The sequence below is a fragment of the Lissotriton vulgaris genome, chromosome 7, assembly GCF_964263255.1.
Source record: "Lissotriton vulgaris chromosome 7, aLisVul1.2, whole genome shotgun sequence".
Classification (NCBI taxonomy): Eukaryota; Metazoa; Chordata; class Amphibia; order Caudata; family Salamandridae; genus Lissotriton; species Lissotriton vulgaris.
The window spans coordinates 376,903,922-376,925,011 of record NC_141695.1 but is presented as its reverse complement, the minus strand read 5'-3'; the positions used below and the strand labels follow the sequence as shown (position 1 = coordinate 376,925,011).

At 45.2% G+C, this 21,090-nt stretch overlaps 1 protein-coding gene across 1 annotated transcript in view; it reads right to left on the bottom strand.

The window, feature by feature from the left end:
* Nucleotides 1-21,090, bottom strand: part of SYT5 (synaptotagmin 5) — a 535,210-nt gene that overhangs the window by 47,252 nt on the left and 466,868 nt on the right. The window lies entirely within an intron of this gene.

Sequence of the window (21,090 nt, the reverse complement as noted above, 5' to 3'; positions counted from 1 at the left end):
TTCTCACTGAAGCTGACATTACGACTAACATATCTGTAGAGATTCAGGCTATGAGATTATTTACGATCCAGAACAGAATGGTGCTTGACGTCATACTGGCTGATAGGGGCGGGGCCTGTCGCGTCATCGGGACGTCTTGTTGCGTTTATATACCTGACTCAGCCCCGACTGTTAACTTGGCAGTACAGAAATTACATAGATTAGCGACTGAACTACATCAGGATAATGGGACATGGTCCTTACAGGGGTGGCTCTGGGGTGCTTTCTCTTCCTGGGGTTAGAAAATATTGATGGGTTTGGTTGGTGTAGCGAGTGCAATTTTGACTTGCTGCCTTTGTGTATATTGCCTCCCTCCATGTTGCTCAATGTGTGCTACGAATTTACGTCCGAAGAAGAAGTTATCTGGTCAATATACAACTTCTATGATTACTGAAATTCCTGCTGATGCAAGTTGGTTGATGTTTATTGCAGAGGATGTTCTAGACTAAAGAAACAAATAAGGGTACAGAAAGAGGTCCTGTCCCTAGAATGGATGTCGGCACTACCTTTTGGCAAGTAAATGAGGCCATAGTTAGCCAATGATGCTAAAAGGAGGGTCTGATAGAATTCACTTTTCGATACCCTAACTACCCATTGATGATGTGTGAGTTAGCATCATATGGCTAACTGATGAAGTTCGTGTATGCACCCATGCAGAATTATTTTACTTGCTTCTTGCTTATATTCAAATATACGTGTGACCATATTAGTTTCTTAGCTTAGCCTGTGTGCCACCATTTTGTGTATCCCTCTGTGCCTGCGGGCCCTGCTCGCTCATATGCCCCTCCCGCAGGAATACAGAAATATACTAAGACAGCAGTTTTCATTTCTCGGCTTGCTGTGGCCGAAAGTAACAAGTCTCTTTATCAGTAATGTTCTCATGCCCAGAGACGCCGAAGCCTAGCTCCATGGCCTTGAGTAGAGATAGCGATGTTTCCTTTGCAGGTGCAGAAGCCTGCTGTATGATGGCATTGTTCATTGCTCCGAGTTTCGGGGATTTTCCATTAGGGGCGTACCCTTACTACTTGTTTTGCATTATAATGTATTGCTGTGATGCAGAGAGTCAGTCCTCTCGTTCGCACTCCTAGGAGTGAGGTCGGACAGGGCCCTCTCATATATGAGTGTTGTTTGGCCTAATAAAGACTTTTATTCATTCTTCTCCACTGTCCGGCTGACTTCCTATATAGTGACTATAGGTGAGTGCGGTAAGTCACTCGGGTGGATTTGAGCCACGCTTATCATTCGTCTTCCCACAGTGCGTATTTACACGTGGCCGCCAGCTTCCTCAGGGCCGCTACATATTCCTCAAAAGTTTCTCCAGCCTTTTGTTTCCTCTGCTGGAAATTAAATCTGTCCACTGATACGCAGATGGTGGGACGATAACGTTCATCTAGGTCTTCCACTGCATGCGCATACACATCGTCGTCGGTGTCTTCTCTCTTTTTAGGCACCAGACTCTTGTAAATTCTGAGTCCCTCCGGTCCCAGATTCAGCAACAGAATGCGTTTCTTTCTTTGGGGGGTGAATTTTTCTTCATTTTCGTCCTCCAGGACCCCTATAAAATTATCTATGTATTCTTTCCAGTCCTCCCACTTCATCAGTGGTTCTCCGGGTTTCGGTAGGAATTGTACCGGTGCTATCGCATACCCCGCCGGTGTGCTCATTTTCACCTCCCTGGCGCCTGATATGTTGGTGTCCTTGCCGGTGGGGCCGCCTGGGGTGCTGTCCTTGAACCCTGTGCTTTTTTCTCTCTGGGGACTCTTGGTGTTGGTCCCCCCTTCCTCCTCTTTAGTAGCCAGCTCTGTTCCTACCTGGCGTTGTATAACAGGAATGTCACGCGCTTATTCTGGCTGCTGCGGGGTATCTGTGTCGCCACTCCGACCTCTTCGCCGCCTCCGTGGGTGGCTGTGGCTCTGCCACGCTCCTCGAGTCTGCCGTACCTTGGGTGTGTTCTGCTGTGTCCCTGTGGGCCGTCGCGTTGGCTGGGTTGTGCAGGGTCGCTGCGCTGTGTCCCAGGTCTGGCTTGGGCCTGTTGGCTGCTTCCCTTGCTGCTGCCACGTGGGTCCGTTTTTTTTTTCTTTTCTATGGTGTGGTTCTGGCTGGTCAGATCCCGACCTCGTCGCCACTGTAACGTAGGTCGGCAATAATGACTGACAGCTGGTGGGTGCTTAACCATTTCTTTATTAACTTAATAGGCTTTATTTCGAGGAGCGCCGGCCGGCGCTGCCGTCTCGTCTTTCTCTCGGCGCGCTATGCGATGCGCGCGCACCGCCGCCAACATGGCCGCCGCACGTCACGTCCTAACGTGTCGTGCATCAACTAGAGCGTACTCTACAGCGCTGACTTCACACAAGGCAGACACACACATTTCAGAGCTCAAGCATATCAAGATCTTTTATTCCCACGCAAGGTAAATTGTCTCTGCTGCTTTTGTTCACGCAGCACGACGGGGTAAACTGTCCATGCTTCTGCTGGTCACACTACTTCCTGAGATGCATTGTTCATGCTGCTGCTGGTCACGCAGTACTGTAAGTTAAACTGTCTTTGAAACTCCCGTGCCATGCATGAGGTAAACTGTCCCTGTGTCTACTGTTGACGCAGCACTGTGAGGTAGGCTGTCCCTGCGTCTGCTTCACGCAGCAGCTATTAAGAGAAGGTGAATTTCACTTCTGTGCATGCTGAACCAGTCCCTTGTGTCTAGTCGGCATTACTCCGGTATTATTGCCAATCGTGTCCGTGGGTGTGAGGTCCACCTACACCGAACCATGGCGGTCTCCTGTTTGCCGTCCAGGAGCTTGCGTTATCCAAGTAATCTCATCCCTTTCGTCGACATCGCTCGCTTCCTTCTCATATAACTATTTTTCAACCAATTCCTCTCACCACACGCTTTCCTTGCCTTTTGCCCTAATATTGCCTTCTCTCTACCACCCTCATGTCCACACCATCCAGTTACTTTATACCTAAAATGGCGGCCGCTTGCACTGTTATCCTTTCAGGGGAATAGGGGAGCACCGTGTAACCCTGGCCTACACTCCTTTCTTAAACAGATTTTAACCAGTTTGCACGTGGTGCGCTACAAGCCAGCTGACAGCCACATGCATGTCAAAGTCAGCCAAGGGCCTGGAGAGACACCCAAAGAGACGTATGAGGGTACAGAGGGCAGGACAAGGACCAGAAAGAAAAACAAAACAAGCCGTGAGTACAACGGGACCAATGGGGGCTCGTTGAGTGAATGTGTCACGTCCTGTTGAGAAAACAGCCTCGTACCCCGCAGCCCGGCAAAAACAAGCGGGCACAGCGGCCAGGACAGCCCTGGCGCAGGTCTTCGTCCGTCCCGTGCCCATTGCGAGTGCCTGACCCAGCCAGTGCTGTGCTTTCGAGTACCCATGGGCTTACTTTTCTGATTCTAAATGCAGCATTACATTCACATATAGAAAAGGTACAATAACAATCCTATCTTTAGCAAGTCATTGACAATGGGTGGAAGGACACCTGAGGTCAAAGAGGACTCCAGGCTTCTACAACTCAATAAAAAGAGAAACAAGCATTTGCAATGCATTAGGTCTCGCAGTTGTGAGAGTTTGAGCTATTGGCATTGTAAATGGCAATGCCTTTTATGTACATGTTGGTTTTTGAAACATAAATAAAAGGCATTGTCATTTACAATGCCAATAGCTTAAACTCTCGCAAATGCGAGACCTATTGCACTGCAGATGCTTGTTGAACATTGGAAGCAGATTTCAGGAAAGAGATAACTGCTGCTGCTTCTGTGTCCGCATCTTAGCAGCTGTGCCCTTGAGATCGGAGATACGCTGAGTTGCATCTGCCTTCTCTGAAGCCTTCAGCAAGAAATGGTGTTTACAGCTACCAGATTGCCCTCAGTCTTGAATCCCTGGAGAGAAGCTCCCCATATCTAAAAATACTTTGTTCCAGTTTATATACTGAACATTCTCAGAGCAAACAATTAATAATTAAACCCATTTAACCTTTCACCTACTTATATTCACTGAAAGATTGTTTTTGTTTAAAAATAAAAACTAGAAATGCAACTCAAGCCATGCTAGAATAAGACATTAATATATTCAAGTAAGCTAAATTATCATGCTGAAAGGGAACACGTTTTATCACATATAAATGTGTACACCTGAATTTAAAACATACTCCTAAAGGCATGAACATATATATAATCCAAAGGGCATACCTAAAAAATGAAAATTACATGAAGATTATAACAGCTCAGGGCTGAAGGAGCAGGGAAATCACAAAGATCAGATACTACACATAGGTAACATGCCTCACCATCTCCTTCAAGTCACAAGCCCTGTGCCATGGCACGAAGACCTAACTAAATCAACATGGTGGCTTCCATTTCTGAGGTCAGAGATGAACAATGCAGCATCCCCTCATACACAGAACAGTCAATCATAGGCCTCAGCTGTACTCACACACCAAACAGGTACAGCATAGACCTTACACATACTTGAAGCATGTACTGCACAGAGCGTAGCATGTAGATTATTCAGTTTACTTTACCCTGAATTAAATTACAGGCGGAGAGTACTTTGATCATACCACACTGCATTCAATGTCAAAAGTAAAATGCTGTGATTACTTAACTGGTCAATGTGGTTAAAAGAAGACTACATTGCTTACTTTTTCTGAACTGGATCAAAGATGAGAAAGAGTTTAGAATGATTACTTCACCCTTCATTAATTAACCGATTAAAAGGATAAGATTTCTATGCATTAAATAACACGTAATTACTTTGGTTACTTTACCATATAATTCATTACTAAACACACATATTACATTAACCAGCATCTGATTACAGTAGGTAATACTGATTGATTAACTCAGCCTCAATTAATAGATTAAAGTAATCCATTACTTTAGATTACATGAGATTACTCAAATTAATGTTCTGGCATCATATCGCAGAAGCAGATGGTTCTGATTATTTGTACCCTATATTAAATGGAAGGAGATTATTCTAATTACTCTGAATTACAGAATGGGCATGACTCTGATAGCATTGCCTGTATTGGCCTTTATGTAATTGCCAATACTGGTTAGTTTGGTGGCCCCCCAAACTAATAGGTCAGAGAAGACTGAGATCGCCACTTCCGGCCCACCATAGAGGCCCCCGCCTACCAATCTCTAAAGCCTCCATTGGTGAGGCAGCTGCAGTGAATGTTGGAAGCTTTGCTTAGTGGCTGCCATGTGTTATGTACTTTGGGCCGATACCCAGGATCTGCTCTGTGCCCTAATTCTGGAACCATCGTGTGATCTCCTGAGATCCGAATGCAGCAGTTGCTCTGCCCTGGTCCTGTTTCATATACGGCTCTTCTTTTCTGAATACATGGTTTGCCTACTCAGCGCCTCTGTGCTTTATCACTGGTGCACACTCTTCAAATAATTTTATTTTTCAGAAACAAACCCCGGAAGCAGGGGTTTGTTTGAGGGGTCTGAGGCTGAAAGTGTCGTTTGGTTGAAGTTTCCCACAGATTCTGGGGCATATTTACAAGGGAAGTGGTGGAGTGAGTCACTAGCCTCCCACCACTTCAGAAACGCAGGGCTGGACCATATTTACAAGAATATGGTGCATCCCTGCGCTGACACTGCACTCAGCAGCCTAGCTCCAACGCAGGGGCAAGGATGTCTATGTGCAGGGCAAGATTGTTTATGTGCAGGAAGATCACCTTTCCTGCACATAAACAACAATCTTTAAATGCCATTTTGTTAATTCTATGTGTGCTGCTTAATACAGCGCACACAGATGTTGCAAAACTGCATTTAAAAAAATGATTGTTTATGTGCAGGAAGGGTTTTCCCTGGTCTTAATTTTGGCGCTGCTGCCTCCTATTTACGCTGATCTTGTAAATAGGGGGCAGTGTCAAAATCAATGGGTGTTTCGGTGGAATGCCCACCCCAACACCCATTGCCCACCCCGTTCACATTAAACTCAGTGTGAAAAGGTGCCTTATTGACAAGGCAGTGTTAAGCTACATTAAATAGCTTAACACTGTAGCTAAAGCAAGGCCCCTATCGCCATCACAACGTCACTGAAAGTGACGTTGTGGCGATAGGGGCTTGTAAATATGTCCCCAGTGCCACGGAAAGTGGCTTCAGACATCTGACTTACAGCCTAAGGTTTGCATCAGGCATGTAACACATTGTATGGTGCAAACATGACGCAACCCACTCATAAATATGCCTCTCTGTCTTTCTTTGTTTTTGAGATTATTGCATAAATGCTGTAGCCGAAAGCAGCCAGTGGGTCTGTACTGTTACTCACTGTCATTTTTCCTTAGGAATTTTCGTTGATCTTCGAAATGGGCAGAGTCATTTTTTTAAGGTGGTCAATTGTACACAACAATTAACGAGTGAAAGACTCCTGAAAGAGATGATTAGGAGACTTCAGTAACCCACCACTGACTACCAATCACAGGTTTGAAAAGATAGTTGCCAATGTTTGATAGGCTTATGATTATGGTTAAGGGGCAGTGAAGAGTTTTGGGCAAATAAATAATGCAAGTACTGAGTACTAAAGCTCATCTCAATGTATGTGCCTCAGAGGTTTTGAACCCTCAGAAGGTGCAAGAAACCAGCTGTTGAACTCTCTCTAGTCCCATTCCCTCTTTCCCTCGTTTTCCAGTCGCGCAGTCATGAATAGAACCATTAGTGGCTGAACACTGAAAACGAGGGTAGTAGGTGGATCTACAGTGATCCTGCTGGTCTACTCTTACTACTGAATGGCATGTCATTAAAAACAGAGCCTGGCAGTTTCTGGTACTTTTCTGCTATGCATTAGATCAGCGCTTCCTCTAATTTTTAGATGCACGTCTCACGTTCACAACCCATCTAGCTTCAAAGCACATGAAGCAGGGGCGGTTTTAATGTAAAACCAGCATTTTTTTGTAAATGTCAAAACTTTGACTATGCCCTTAGATATGCAGTGTGACTAAGATATTGACCTGCCAATAAAAGTGACAGGTGGTGAACTGCACCGGAACTGGAACACTTTCAGAGCGGGAAGCTGGCCTGTGGCATCCATTCACTAAAATGACAAGGATTCATACAAATGTGTTGGATGGAATGCATGAATTCATCTCAGCCACTGGTAATTACTCGGGCCACATCCTATTCGATCGTTATCTTTCCCACCATGCCACCTCATTTTGGGCCCAGCTATATGCAAAGAAGGAACAAAGATATACCTGGCTGAGGAGCCCATAACCAGGGCACAGCCAGTCCTGGGTTGATTGTGTTCCGGTTGAGGGAGGACCTGGCTGGCAGTTCGGGCTGGACTATTCCTATGAGTCAAGACTGCTTTGCATATGGCTGGGTTCAAAGTGTGGTGGCATTGTGGGAAAAAAACGATGGATTGGGAAGTGGCCCTAGTCATTGCCTGTGGCTGAGATTAATTCAAGCATTCCATCCACTGTCTTGTTTTTGAATTTGATTCCCCAGGTGGGACTTGGACACTCACAAGAATAAAAAAAAGGATTGCCGGATGGTGCCCAGAACGGGCTCTGCCTGGGGAGCTGGCAGGGCTGTGGGGCGATGGGCCTCACCTTGCATCCCCCAACGTTGGTTATAGTTGTTGGGTGCCCCAGGTGGGACTGGGGAACCCAAACAAAGGGCTCACAAGTGGGGAGTAGGCGGGTTGTGGGGGGCCATGGGCCCCTCCCTCGTGAACCCCTACATTCAAAATAGTTGATGGGTGACTATTGGACTTGGCACTTTTTGGCTAAAGTTCCCTGAACTTTTTGCCTTCCCCCTAGACCTTTTTTCTGACATAATATTGCCGACTTAGATGATTTTGGCACTTTGCCACTGCTGATCAGTGTCAAAGTGCAAGTGCTCCCTGTATAAAGTGTTATGGTAATTGGTTGTCTATAATTGGTATGTTTGCCTTACTAGTAAAGTGCACTATGTGTGCCAGGGCTGGTAATGCAAATGCTACTCGTGGGCCTGTAGCACTAATTATGCTACCTGCACAAGTAGCCCTAAAGAGAGAACTCAGGCCTGCCACTGCAGTACCTGCACACAGTTTGCTAACTACCATGTTGTCCTGACAAGTGCACCCACTTGCCAGGCCTTACCCTTCCATGCACATCAGACACCCCTATGGTAGGCCCAATTTACCCCCCTGGGCAGGGTGCAGTGTCTATGAAAGGTAGGACATGTACTGAGGTGTGTACCATGTTTTGACAGTGAAATACTCTCCATTTCGTTTTTCACTGTTGCAAGGCCATTTTTTCTATAGGCCAGAATGGGGAAGGCTGCGTAATATGTAAATGTAAATGTATTTATATATGTAAATGTACTTGTATTTATATAGCACAAATCACCCACATCGCAGGCATCTAAGCGCTTGCTTAGGGAACCCGTCCTGGTATTCCCCTGTGAGATAACCCCGGCAGGGTATCCACAAGGTGAAAGCCAGGCATCCCGCCGCGAGGGGCCGTTGTGGAGATTAAGCAAGCTATTGCCCAGAGTCGCAGAGTGGAAACCCGTGAGTCGAGTAGGCACCGGAGCGAGAATTATCAAGTCCGTGGAATTATTGAGCCCAAGCCCCGTCGAGGCGGGGAATTGAACCCTGGTCCAGGGCCGATCTCAGCTTCCGGGTCTGCCGCCTCTAACCCCTGAGCCACACTTCTCCACCAATATGTTTCCAGCCTATCTTCCGATAGGCTTAAGAGGGAGAGGTGAAGTTTTGTGTGCCTGAACTCACAATTTAATAACACATCTTTTTGTGAAGTTGGTTTTTGCATTGTGTGTTTAGAAACCACGCTTTTAGAAGTGGCTGTGTTTTTTGTTCTAACAATTCTGTGTGTCTCTGTCTGGTTGTGGATTGACTTTCTGGATTTGAATGTTATAGGATCTGGGAAGTGTCTTGACCCTGGGGAGAAGTAGGTGAGACAGCAACAGTCTGACCTGCACATGGAGTGTATGGGGAAGGAGTAGCGCCCTGGATGTGAAGAGGCCTGGGCTGCTGCCATAAAAGAATGGCTCCACCTCCTGATGAGTGTCTGAGGAACCAGACCCCCACTATCAAAGGAAGAAGGTGTCACTGGCAGGAAGACACCCAGAACTGGTATGTACAGGGGTCAGTGCCCTCTGAACACAAAGACCTCAAAGACATGTAGGGTATAACTATGAGAGCTGAAACCCCTGAACGGTGGACTGATCAAGACTGAAAAATATTGAAACTACTTTGTGGTCAAGAGGAAGCTCTGCCAAGGAAGAACAGCTGAAGAGACTGAAGAGGAGGACTGACCTTAGCTGTGTGTTCTGGGGGTTGCCTGCAGTTTTCTGATTAAACTCAGGAGAGTCTAAGGGACTTTGCTGTGTCCCCCTGCTTAAAAGGACTTTGCTGCGTGCTGTGTCGCGAAGTAGCTTGTCTCCAAGGGCCCGAGGAGAGCTAGCTCCCTGTTGTGGAAACTCAGGAACATCAAAGTTTCCAAGTGTGTCTCAGCGATGCTGTGTGCGTGTGCTTTTTGCAGCATGAGACCTTCGTAAGCCTTGCCCCAGTACTGTGTGGCCAGAAGCCCAACCGAGTTTCAGCGACGCTTTGTGCGTGTGCAGCCTGAGACTACCGTGGGGTCCGTGGTGCTGGTTGGAAAGTGCCCCTTGACTGCAGTGCCCCCGCAGCGTTAATCATTGTCCACTCTGCTGTGTAGGTGTTTGTGGCCCAAGCTGTCATCGTAACGGAGGCTAAGGAAAAGATCGCTGCCGCCGGCCTGAGCCGCAATGTGCTAAAGGATTTCGTAAAGCTAAGGAAGTCGTGAGGTAATCTTGATCGTTGTTCACAAGAGGAATCTGCCCAAGATCGTCCGCAACGGAGAAGGCAGTGCCGTAACCTGTCCGGCTACAGTGTCGCCTTGAATCAGAGCTGGGTCATCATCAAGAGTGCCCGGCAGGATGTCTGAAGAGTGGGGAGAGAGAGAGAAAGAGCAAGGCAGCGCATCCCCCAGGTAAGGATTAGACTCTGGTAGGGAGCCGCAAGCGTGTGTGGTTTGGGGAGCCGAGCAGGAAGAGTACAGGAGTTCTCCCGTCTCTCGGTAGCTGCATCGCGTTAGATGCGCTGAGTTCTCGAGCAGCACGAACCTGCCCGGCAGTACTGGGGCCGCCCTCGGAATTTCAGGACTGTTGTCTGTGGTTGGGGCCTAGTGGTGTCCGCGCTAATTGCATCGATGGCCTGGTATTATTCCTTCATTACGAACTGCCTTATTACTTGCATTGAGGATTGAATTATTCTCGCATTACAAACTGCCTTATTACTTGCATTAAGGAGTGCGTTATACTTGCATTACAAACTGCCTTATTACTTGCATTAGGGATTGTATTATTTTTGCATTACGAACTGCCTGATTACATGCATTGAGGAATTAATTATTCTTGCATTACAAACTGCCTTATTATTTGCATTAAGGAGTGCGTTATATTTGCATTACAACTGCCTGATTACGTGGATTGAGAATTGCATTATTCTAGCATTACGAACTGCCTGATTGCTTGCATTGAGGATTGCATTATTCTTACATTACGAACTGCATTAGTCTGGCAATACAAACCTACAAGTTTTTGTTGGCCTAATAACCGGCAAAGTGAAATATTACGAATACGCATATGTTTGATTTTTATCGTTTGGTCATACCGTATTTTTCTTCTTGATAATGATAACGCTATTTTCATACATCAGTGTGGTGTCCATTTGTGGTGTTATCACTGTGTCACTGGGAGTGTGGTTGCAAATACTTTACACATTGCCTCGAAGATAAGCCTGGCTGTTCGTGCCAACCTACCAGGGGGTGAGCAGGGGTTATCAAAGAGGGTGTCCCTCCTTTTCCTGATTAGAAGCAAGGGTTCCTATTTGGACTAAGGTAACTGCCTCAGCCAACTAGAGACCCCCAGTTCTAACATTGGTGGTCAGCGGTAAGGGATTGGAAAGCGTATTTGCAATTCACTCACACTGGTTTTAGTGCAGACCACGACGCAACCACATTTCGTGTTTTTGATTGTTGGTTCTATGTTTGAGTGACCTTTAAGCCACACATCATGTCTCAGAGTAGTCAAGTAGCCAGTGAGAATGCAGAATTGGAGTTCGACATTGAGGCATTGCTTACCTACAAAGTTGATCAATTGAGGCAATACTGCAGAGCTTTGGGATGTCCCATTAAAAGTAGCTCCAAGAAGGAGGATCTGCAAACGGGCTTTAGGGCCTGGTGGGAAGCCAAAGAGGCTCAGGAGACCGGTGATGCCAAGGTGGATGAGGATGACCCAGGGAATGGATTTGGCATACAGGATTTGCCAGTGGGAAGGCCACCCTTAGGGGCTGGTAGTAACTATTCTGGGCAGAGTTTTTCCCCAGAGGAGCTGGAGGAAAACCAAAGGGTCAGAGTGCATGAGTTGGAGGTTTTCAAACTGAAGGCTCAAGCAGATGAGAAAAAGCTGCTCATTGAAAGTGAAAAGTGAGCAGAGGAATGCAAGAAAGCTCTCACCTTGGAAGGGGAGAAGATTCTCCTAGCTCATGAGTTAAGCGTGAGGGAACTGGACATTAAGGATAAACAGGTGGAGTCCAGTTCGAACCAGTGCCAGCTGGTAAGGTATACATTCCCAAAAGCAAGATTACCCACACTCATGCACTGGATGATTGAGTGATGGTTAGCATGACAAATGATTTGAAGGGGTTGCTCAATTTGGCCCCCAGGAAGCCTAGGTTCAGTAATTATTTTCCAGGGTTGCGCCAACAGGGTGCAAGCTCTTTGATTCCCGGGAGCTTGCACAAGAGTCCGACCCCTGGTTAAGGGACCAAGGGTCTGAAGAGGCATTAGGGAGGGAAGAGAAGCAAAGTAGAGCGGTTAGGTCCCAGAGTAGTGGGGGGGGGGGGCATATGGGCTAGTGCCCTGTCTCAAAGAAGTGGGACGGAGTGTGAGCAGCATCCCCGGAGGTCCACAACCCTATGCCAGAGACTGGAGGGTTCCTTAGAGGAGCACCAGGTAGGAAGCCTAGTGCCTACTTGCCGCTGTGTGAGGAAAAACACCTAGCATCAGGAGAACGTGGGGCATCTGTCACCAGAGCTTCCGCGGTTCAGAAGTTTGTGGGTGCCATTCCTAAATGGAAGGCCAGGAATCTAAATGGAAGGTTAGGGGGAGGGTGTTCCCCGTGGGAAAACCTGTGGGTTGGGGCCCAGCCAGAAGGGATAGGTCCCCTAGATGTGACAAAGGTAACCCCACCTCTAACATGGAGGGCAGGATAACTGGAGACAGTGTCCTGGCCGATGGGTCTTTCAGGGGTACCGCTCTAGGTGGGAGTTACCAAGGGACCAGCACCCCTAGAGAGCCCCCGACTGCCAGGAAGTACCCGTGGAGTAGCATAGTTGGCCCAGGGAGTAGTGACCAAGTAAACTGTATGAGGACCTTTTAGCAGGGGGATGCTGATTAGTCCTTCCTGAGCACTTTAATTTCTGTTACTATTAGCATATTTTTTTTAACATATTTCACTAGACAGTATATCACTGTGTTTATTGGTTGACTGTTGTGTGGTGGGTCTCTGTTCCCCATAGTATTTCCCTAAGAAGCCACTGACTGCTCCTCCTCTCAACTAATAAGAGTCAAGTGCGGAAAGGATGTACTTGAGTTAGTTTGATGAGCTGCAACACCAATGTTTTCTGTGTATGTGTGATAACCCAATACCTTGTGTGTGACTTCTTTGAGCAACTATAAAGTATGATTACCAGTTAATATCATACATTTCAGCAGCCATGGCCCGTGCAGGTAAGAGTGGTGAGGCATGATGGGGAGGATTTCGACAGACGACTATGAGGGAAAATTAAATAAATACATAATTTTCCCTCGTCATCGTCTGTCGAAATCACCCCCTCACCCAGCCCCACCGCTCTGACCTGCATGGGCTGCGGCTGCATTTCAGAAATTGTGCCATTTCGTGCAATTTAATGCTCTGGAATAGAATTTAATGGTATACACCTGTTACAACGCAACTTTTACAACTACCTACCATTACAACGCAACTTTTACAACGCATACCATTACAACGCATTGCGCTAGGGGGGGCTCTAGGATAGGGAATAAGTTTAATTTACTATCCAACACCTTCCCTAGTGTCCAAGGGGACTGGAGTTGGAATAGTAAATTATACTTACCACTATCCAGCACCTCTAAGCGCTATGCGTTGTAATGGTATGCGTTGTAATGGTCGCGTTGTAATGGTAGGTAGTTGTAATGGTATGCGTTGTAACATCATATATCCGAATTTAATACGCTTGCAACACTTCTGAAGTTTTTTATTCTGTGTAACAATCCTTCCATTGTGATAACCTGATCACAAATGAGAGTGAACAAGTAAGTCTTACAGGTATGCATAGGACTAATCACAGCCCTCCTTACCCTGAGATGACAGGTCTTTGCTCATGCCTATGCAACGCTCAATGACAGTTGGGCAGTGACCTTTATCTTGCAGAGCTGGTAGGATGTGGCTTTTGCACTTATTAGATTGCTGTCACATAGGCAAAAGTCATCTGAACACCCTACACCAGTACTACATTTTTAGCATTTGCATTACCATTCTGGGACTTTTAAGCCAATTCCTATGATGGAAACATCCCAACTACTCTGAATGTAAAGTGATCTTGACTTAGTAGGCATGACTGGCCAAATGTGTCAGTCACAATCCACACTGTGCCTCTTGGCAGGTAGGGTACATGTAGGTTGAGTTGTTCGCACTGTGTGCCATAGGCCCTGTGCGCATTGAAGGCTTTGGAATGAGGCAAACACTGAGTGACACAACCTCTCTAAAACAAACAAGTCCAGAGCTCTTACATTTCCCAGTTCCATGTATGAGAAGATGATGCAATTTAGTAGCTTTGTTTGCTCTTTGATACTTGTAGTCCTGAAGATATAATGGCATATATTTGACTACATGTACCCGAATGCAAAGAAAATGACTGGAGAGGATCAGCTAAGAATGCACACGGTTTGTAAACTGGCTGCTTTGAGCATCTGCTGGCAGATGTAGGACCCTTCCTATGGCCTGGCTTAGTTGCTCCGCTCGGGCAGTGCTTTATGCCACCCTGAAAACACTACATCTTTACCAAAATACTTCCAGCTCCATATGAATCTGCTGAGCCTATGGAAGGATTATCTATTCTATACGAACATGTGTAAGCGAAGATTGAGGAGGGAGCCAATATTTGTCATAGTTCACTTGTGTCACTGTGTGATAGACATAAGCATCTAGCAGAGACACACACATACCCACCTTTCATAGTTCTGACAAGAACAGACAAATAAATACATGGTTGGACATGTTCCCAATTTATCCCTGTAAGTAGCTCCATTGCAGCTGGAAGAATTCCATCAGCATACGGATAGGAATATTTTCAAACAGGTGTAAGAATCTTGGTAAAATTATCATTTGAATGAGGGAGATCTTCCCAATCAATATTGGTAGGTGCAAACATCATTTTATTTGAGATTTAAAAGAGGCCAGTGTGGTGTCAAAATTGTGTCATATTAATTCAGTCATTCCCTAGTTTCTATTTTTACATATATATCTATATTACTTACGGGTGGTCCTCAGTAGGTATTTATCGTTAGAGCAATGTTTTCATAGGAAAATATCTTTGGCACTGTTTGAAGAATCTTCACGAAATTTCCCCAAAAAAGTCTGCTAGTGATTCTAGATATGTGTGGAACGTTTCAGGGTATTCCATCAAGCTAGGGCTGAGAAAATGGTGAAGGGGGTGTCAAAAAGGTGATTTTCTCCTGTAAATTCCCATTGGAATTTTTAACATGAGTACAGTCTGAACTGCTGAATGGAATTACATCAAATTTGGCAGAACCCTAGCTCTTGGTCTAGAAAGAGTGCTTTTAGTTATTTGGTGTGAATACATTTAATATTTTTAGACTTATAAAAAAAACCCAAAGTTGTACATCTAGGGACGCACGTCCTCTGAGGATCCGACAGTCCCTGTGCTCATATCTGATTGGCTGCCAACACTTCAACCAGGAAGTGTTGGCAGCTATCTTGGGACTCGGCTTCAGATGAGTTCCAAAGAAAACTTATAAAAAAACAGAAAAAGGAGCAGGGTAGGAAGACCCTGACCCCTAAACCTTGGTCCTGGGGTCCCCCTGGGAACCTACCAGGGCAAAAAAGCCATTTTGTTTTGCTGTGAATCACAATGTTGTTGTAAATCTGAGGCAAAAAAAAAGAGGCATGGGCTCCGGAGTTGCTTTGAAAATGTGCTCCCAGGTGGCCCAGGTCCTGGGGGCTTATATATATTTTAAATAAGGGGAGGGGGCACATGAGGTCCGCCTCTCCATGGCCAATCTTGGAACTGGGGGCTGCCTCCTCCCCGGGCCATGTATATGATCATGGGATGGGGGCTGCGTATGTCATGAGTGATGTAATATGTGAGGTCATGAGCAGTGCATTACAGTGGCGTAAGTTATAGTTAGCTCATGTAACTATAACTGCTGAATTTCAATGGTTTTGTACAAGTGTAATCTGATCCTAACTAGAACGTCCCAGTATAATTTCGAACTATAGCGTTCTTGTGTGTGTGTGTGTATGTGTGTTTGTGTGTATATATATATATATTACCTAATGGCAGTCGCCAGTAGGTAGTTATAGTTAGAACCTAGTTTCCATAGGAAAAGCATTTTTTGATTACTAATAACTTTGGCGTCATTTGACGAATCTTCGTGAAATTCTCAAAAAAAATGTCTATCCAGGTTAGCTTCTATTCTGAAAGTTTCGAGGTGATTCGCCAAGCGGGGGCGGAGAAAAAATGGGGGTCCCAAAAAGTGTTTTCTCCATGTTAATTCCCATAGGAAGTTTTATTACAGGCTACAGCCCGAACTGCTGAACGGAATTACACCAAATTTGGCAAAAAGGTAGAGCTTCGTTCAGAAAGCGCCCCTTTTCTTAAATGGTGTAAATCAGTTCAGTAGTTGTTGAGAAATGTAAAAAATAAAAGGGAAAAAATCCTTTTCCCATAGGAAACTTTAGGCAAGGCTACAGCTCGAACTGCTGAACGGAATGACACCAAATTTGACAAAAAGGTATTGCTTGATTCATAAAGCGTCTTTTTTTTTAAATGGTGTAAATCCGTTCAGTAGTTGCTGAGAAATTTAAAAAATAAAAGTTTTGATATCTGGGGCAGCGGAGAGTTTGCGCCCCCTCCCGACCACGCGCTTGACTGTGATTGGCTGTCACGACCAAGAGCTTCAATGTGATTGGCTGCCAACAATCTAAACCAGGAAGTGCTGGCAGCCATCTTGTGACTCGGTAGAACACAGTGAAACAAACATAAAAAACAAGAAAAGGGGGCAGGGTAGAAATGCCCTGACCCCCTAGTCCTGCTCACGGGGGTCCCACAAGGAGCTGCAGGCCGAAAAATTATTATTATTATTTTTTATAAGTCAGAATGTGCGCTGGGTGCGCAAATCTGGACAAAGAAAATACAAAATTATGAATGTGCTCCCGGTTGGAGCAGGTTCCGGGGGCAGTTCTATAATTATATTACGGGGCGTGTAGGGCCTCCACAGGTCCGGGGACCGCCACCTCACCGGGTCTATGTAAATTAGGTGCTGGAGGGCACACAGACCTCCCGTAGCCCTGGGGACCCTTACCTCCCTGGGGCTTGTTAAATAATTTTTGGGGACCCTCTAAATCCTCCACAAGCCTCAGGGATCGGCAACCCTGAGGTTTTAATTAAATATGCAGGGGGCAGAAAATGGAGAATAATTCATTCATCGTTGAAAGTCCCCAAAAAATATCAGATTCATATGTGACTCAAAACAACTATTGGGAAGAACAATCTGCAAGTCACAGCTTGCAAGATACAATCCAAGATAAGGTGTGTCATGCACTCATCAATGGACAGAGAGAAAGAGAGGAGAGGAGAGAGAGAGAGGGAGAGAAAGAGAGAGAACGTACAATGAGCGCAATGGTACTCGGGTCTTTGGGACATCCATCCCAAATATTGTGCGTCTATCGCTATTGGAGCAACTTAATTCGAAGGCCTGGCATCAGTTGCAGTGCCAAGGCCACATCACATTTATAAAATGCAAGCAGTACTCTGACCGACATTAGGAATTAAAGCTGCTTTGTCTCCATACAAAAGGCGTTCCTTTGAGCAGTTTGGACTGTAGCCTTGGCTAAAGTTTCCTATGGAAAATTGATTCTGAAACTTTTATTTTTTTAATTTCTCAGCAACTACTGAACGGATTTACACCACTTAAAAAAAAGGTGGCTTTCTGAAGCAAGACTGAAGGACAGCTGCACCTGCGGCCTTGATCGTTAATAAGGCTGTTACCCCAGGAAACAGATACCATACCACATTTTGACGGCTCCCACACCACAAACTGCGTTAATGAAAGAGATACTTGTCCACACTCTACACACAGTATTCACTGCATGAGGCACTCCTCCATGGGATGCCCTTGACACTGGTATTAAACGCAAGTTATAAGTCCAATTGTTGCACACACATAGGACACATTACTCAGAGCTGTAGCATATCGTTCACATAACTGACGCCGGTCAGGAGAGTGCCGGCTCTAGGAGACCAACAAACATAATGGCAGGCCATCTGGGGACATGCAGAACCCCTGTCACGTGGAACTGTACCGTGCACGTATGATGCATTGGTTGGAGCTGTGCTGATGGCAGTGCTGCGGATCAGGTACCGTTTGAGCTTTCGTCTTGCGTACGTCACCTGCGTCCAGCCCTGGTTCCACTGTTGAACATGCACATTTAAGGGGGCCCATGGAGGTCTGCCTATCCAACACAACGGTAGCTGAACTGGATTATGACTTGTGTCTGTGGCCCCTGTTGGCCTACGAACATGAGTGTAACCGGGATTCCCATGCGTGGGATGCGTTTATATGTGGATTATCTGCTGGCAGTAGTGTACGGGAGATTGCACAAATCATTGTGTGCAGCGACCACACCGAGGCACTACTTTATTGGGCTGTTGTGCGGATTGGTGAAACGGCTTGCACGCAGCACATATGTCCGGACCAGTTAATCGATTGGGTCTCCCTTATGTTCGTTGAACTCGAGAACGGGGGACTTATGGAAATGATTTCACATGTGGCTGCGCTAGCATTCACGGAGGAATGAGTACATACCTGCAGCTACAACCGATTGTAACCCAGAGCACAGGTCCCAACACCTTGTTGCAACCTGGAAAAATGGTCACCTATCCCATCACAACAGTGGACATGTCAGCATTCGCCCTGACTCAGAATGCATGTGCGTGTTCCCTAAGCGTGTTGGTACGCACCTTTACAAGGTGATGCAGATCCCATGGGCTGTGACTCTTGTTCATTGATACGGGCAATGAGCAGATGACAAACATCACATAACTCGTCCAGGAAGTGTTCATTTTTTCATCCCCATGTAGTGCACCTCGACATGTACCTATGCTTTCTGTTATTGTCTGATGCATTTGTCTGCAGTTTCTGGCACTTGCCTTGCCTATACTGACACGCACATGCTAATAAAACATATGCTACTTTACCTGTGTCCAACTGTGATGAGTGTTGATGAGAACGACAAATCGTGTGCCTCATTGAGCATTGTCCATACACAGGGAGGGACTGACTGATGCATGTACATTGGGGGTGAGTTCCTCTAGCCAGCCTCAACTCTGTGCGATAGAGATTGTGGTTGTGACTGCTGCTGATACAACTGTGCCCTTACATGTCCTCAGCAATGATGGTATGAAAGTCTGGCTGGTTAACAGGCAGTTAACACAGGCTCAGTTGCGCACAACTTCAGTGAATTCAATTGATCAAACCTTTTTAAACATTTTAACACATATTTTTATTCATATGTTTTTACTCATCAGTCAAACTTATTTTAACACGACATACTGTGCTTATACATAAACACATGAATTTCCATTTGCTAAACCAAAATCAAACACATATATACATTGAGAACACATTAAATTTTCTTGTATGCATCGTAGTCCGCCCAATGCATTTCGGGACAAATGTAGAGTCCCTTCGTCAGGGGCAATGCTGCAAAATAACATATACAGGCACATCAGTCTCTTTTATATATCTTGCACATGGTTCAATTCAATATTTCCACCACCAAAGAAAAACCAAAATGAAAAACACACCCATAGTGCAATTACCAACAAAAACTCCTTAGTCCTTAGTAAATGTACTTCTAGTAGTACTTGTGTGTAAATGTGAGTAGTTTGTTATGCTCTTCGGGCTAAGGAGTTTTTGTTGGTAATTGCACTATGGGTGTGTTTTTCATTTTGGTTTTTCTTTGGTGGTGGAAATATTGAATTGAACCATGTGCAAGATATATAAAAGAGACTGATGTGCCTGTATATGTTATTTTGCAGCATTGCCCCTGACGAAGGGACTCTACATTTGTCCCGAAATGCATTGGGCGGACTACGATGCATACAAGAAAATTTAATGTGTTCTCAATGTATATATGTGTTTGATTTTGGTTTAGCAAATGGAAATTCATGTGTTTATGTATAAGCACAGTATGTCGTGTTAAAATAAGTTTGACTGATGAGTAAAAACATATGAATAAAAATATGTGTTAAAATGTTTAAAAAGGTTTGATCAATTGAATTCACTGAAGTTGTGCGCAACTGAGCCTGTGTTAACTGCCTGTTAACCAGCCAGACTTTCATGCTACTTTACAGAGTGTTAGGGTACACTCAATCAGTCGCAGCACACAGATCACAATATCAGGTTTAGACTTAGAAAAATTTGGAATTAAATTGGAGTGCTCGGTGCACAATTGTTCATTTCTCAGCAATGATGGGCCAACCACAGTCCTTTGGGGAAAGAACAGTTACACGTAAGAGGAAGAGTTAAGTTTGCAGCCGGATTGCTGTGTCATTGGCAACCAGAGTAGAAATAGTAGTCCATGTCGGGGTCCAGGTGAAAATCGCAGAGTGTTTTGGAGGACAGGGGTTGGTGTTGTTCTAGGGCATGATGCATAGGGCTGAACCAGGCAGGGACAGGCCATTTGGCGGGGATGGATGCTACTTTGAAAAAAACATTTCAATAGTAACACATGCAGTGCTAGAGTTACCTGTTCACTGTTATGTTATGTTATATGCAGTTTTATAACGCGCTCAATTACTGCCGGAGTATCCTGGCGCAGAATCCTGGAAGGAAAGTGCAAAAGGCCATAACAGACGAAGGAGCATCTGCACATGCAGACCTTTGAATCAATCAATCTCTTTACATGTAATCATGCAATCACCCAGATATAAGCATGCAGTCATTTCTCTTTTTTAACCAGATAAGGTAGTTTTGAAAAGAACTATTTTTTTCCTCTTTTTAAACATTTTTTTTGGTGTTTTTTAAAACTATTTTGTTATTTTGTTTGGGTGTTTTTAGAAAACAGAAAAAGGCAACTGGCTAAAATCTTAACGTTTGGAATTATAAAGTAAAAAAACAAACAAAAAATTAGCAGCAATAATGCCTTGCTGCAGAACAAACAGCATCCACAGATTGTTCACCACAACATAATATGGCTTTATGCAGTGCTGTTGCAAGTTGGCAAACTCTGTGCAAATGTCCGGACCTTGAGACGATGCTCCAGAAGTTCTGGACCAGCTCCCTGGTCAACTTGCTGCATGTTTTCTTGTGCTCGTCGCTGCTGCTCTCGTGCAAAATGTCTCAGGTGTATTATCTGCAGGTGCTTGTACATACTCGATGTCCCATATGAGTACTATTTGTCACTTCCTTTTGACAAAATTCGAGGACATAGAGTACAGCTCACCTTCCGAGCATTAACTTTGCTTTCACCATCTGGGATGGTGAAAAACTTCCAGACAATGGATTCAGGTCTTTTCTTGGGAGGTATTTCTTCGATGTCTTCATCATCAGAAGGAAATTGTGAATCCAGATTTGAAAAAGCCATTTCAATAGTTTTATAGTAAAAAACACCAAAAGAAATGTACAGAATAGCTGCAAAACCACAAGAGGTGTCTGTCCAGTGATGCTGCAGAGAGAATGACTAAAATGGGT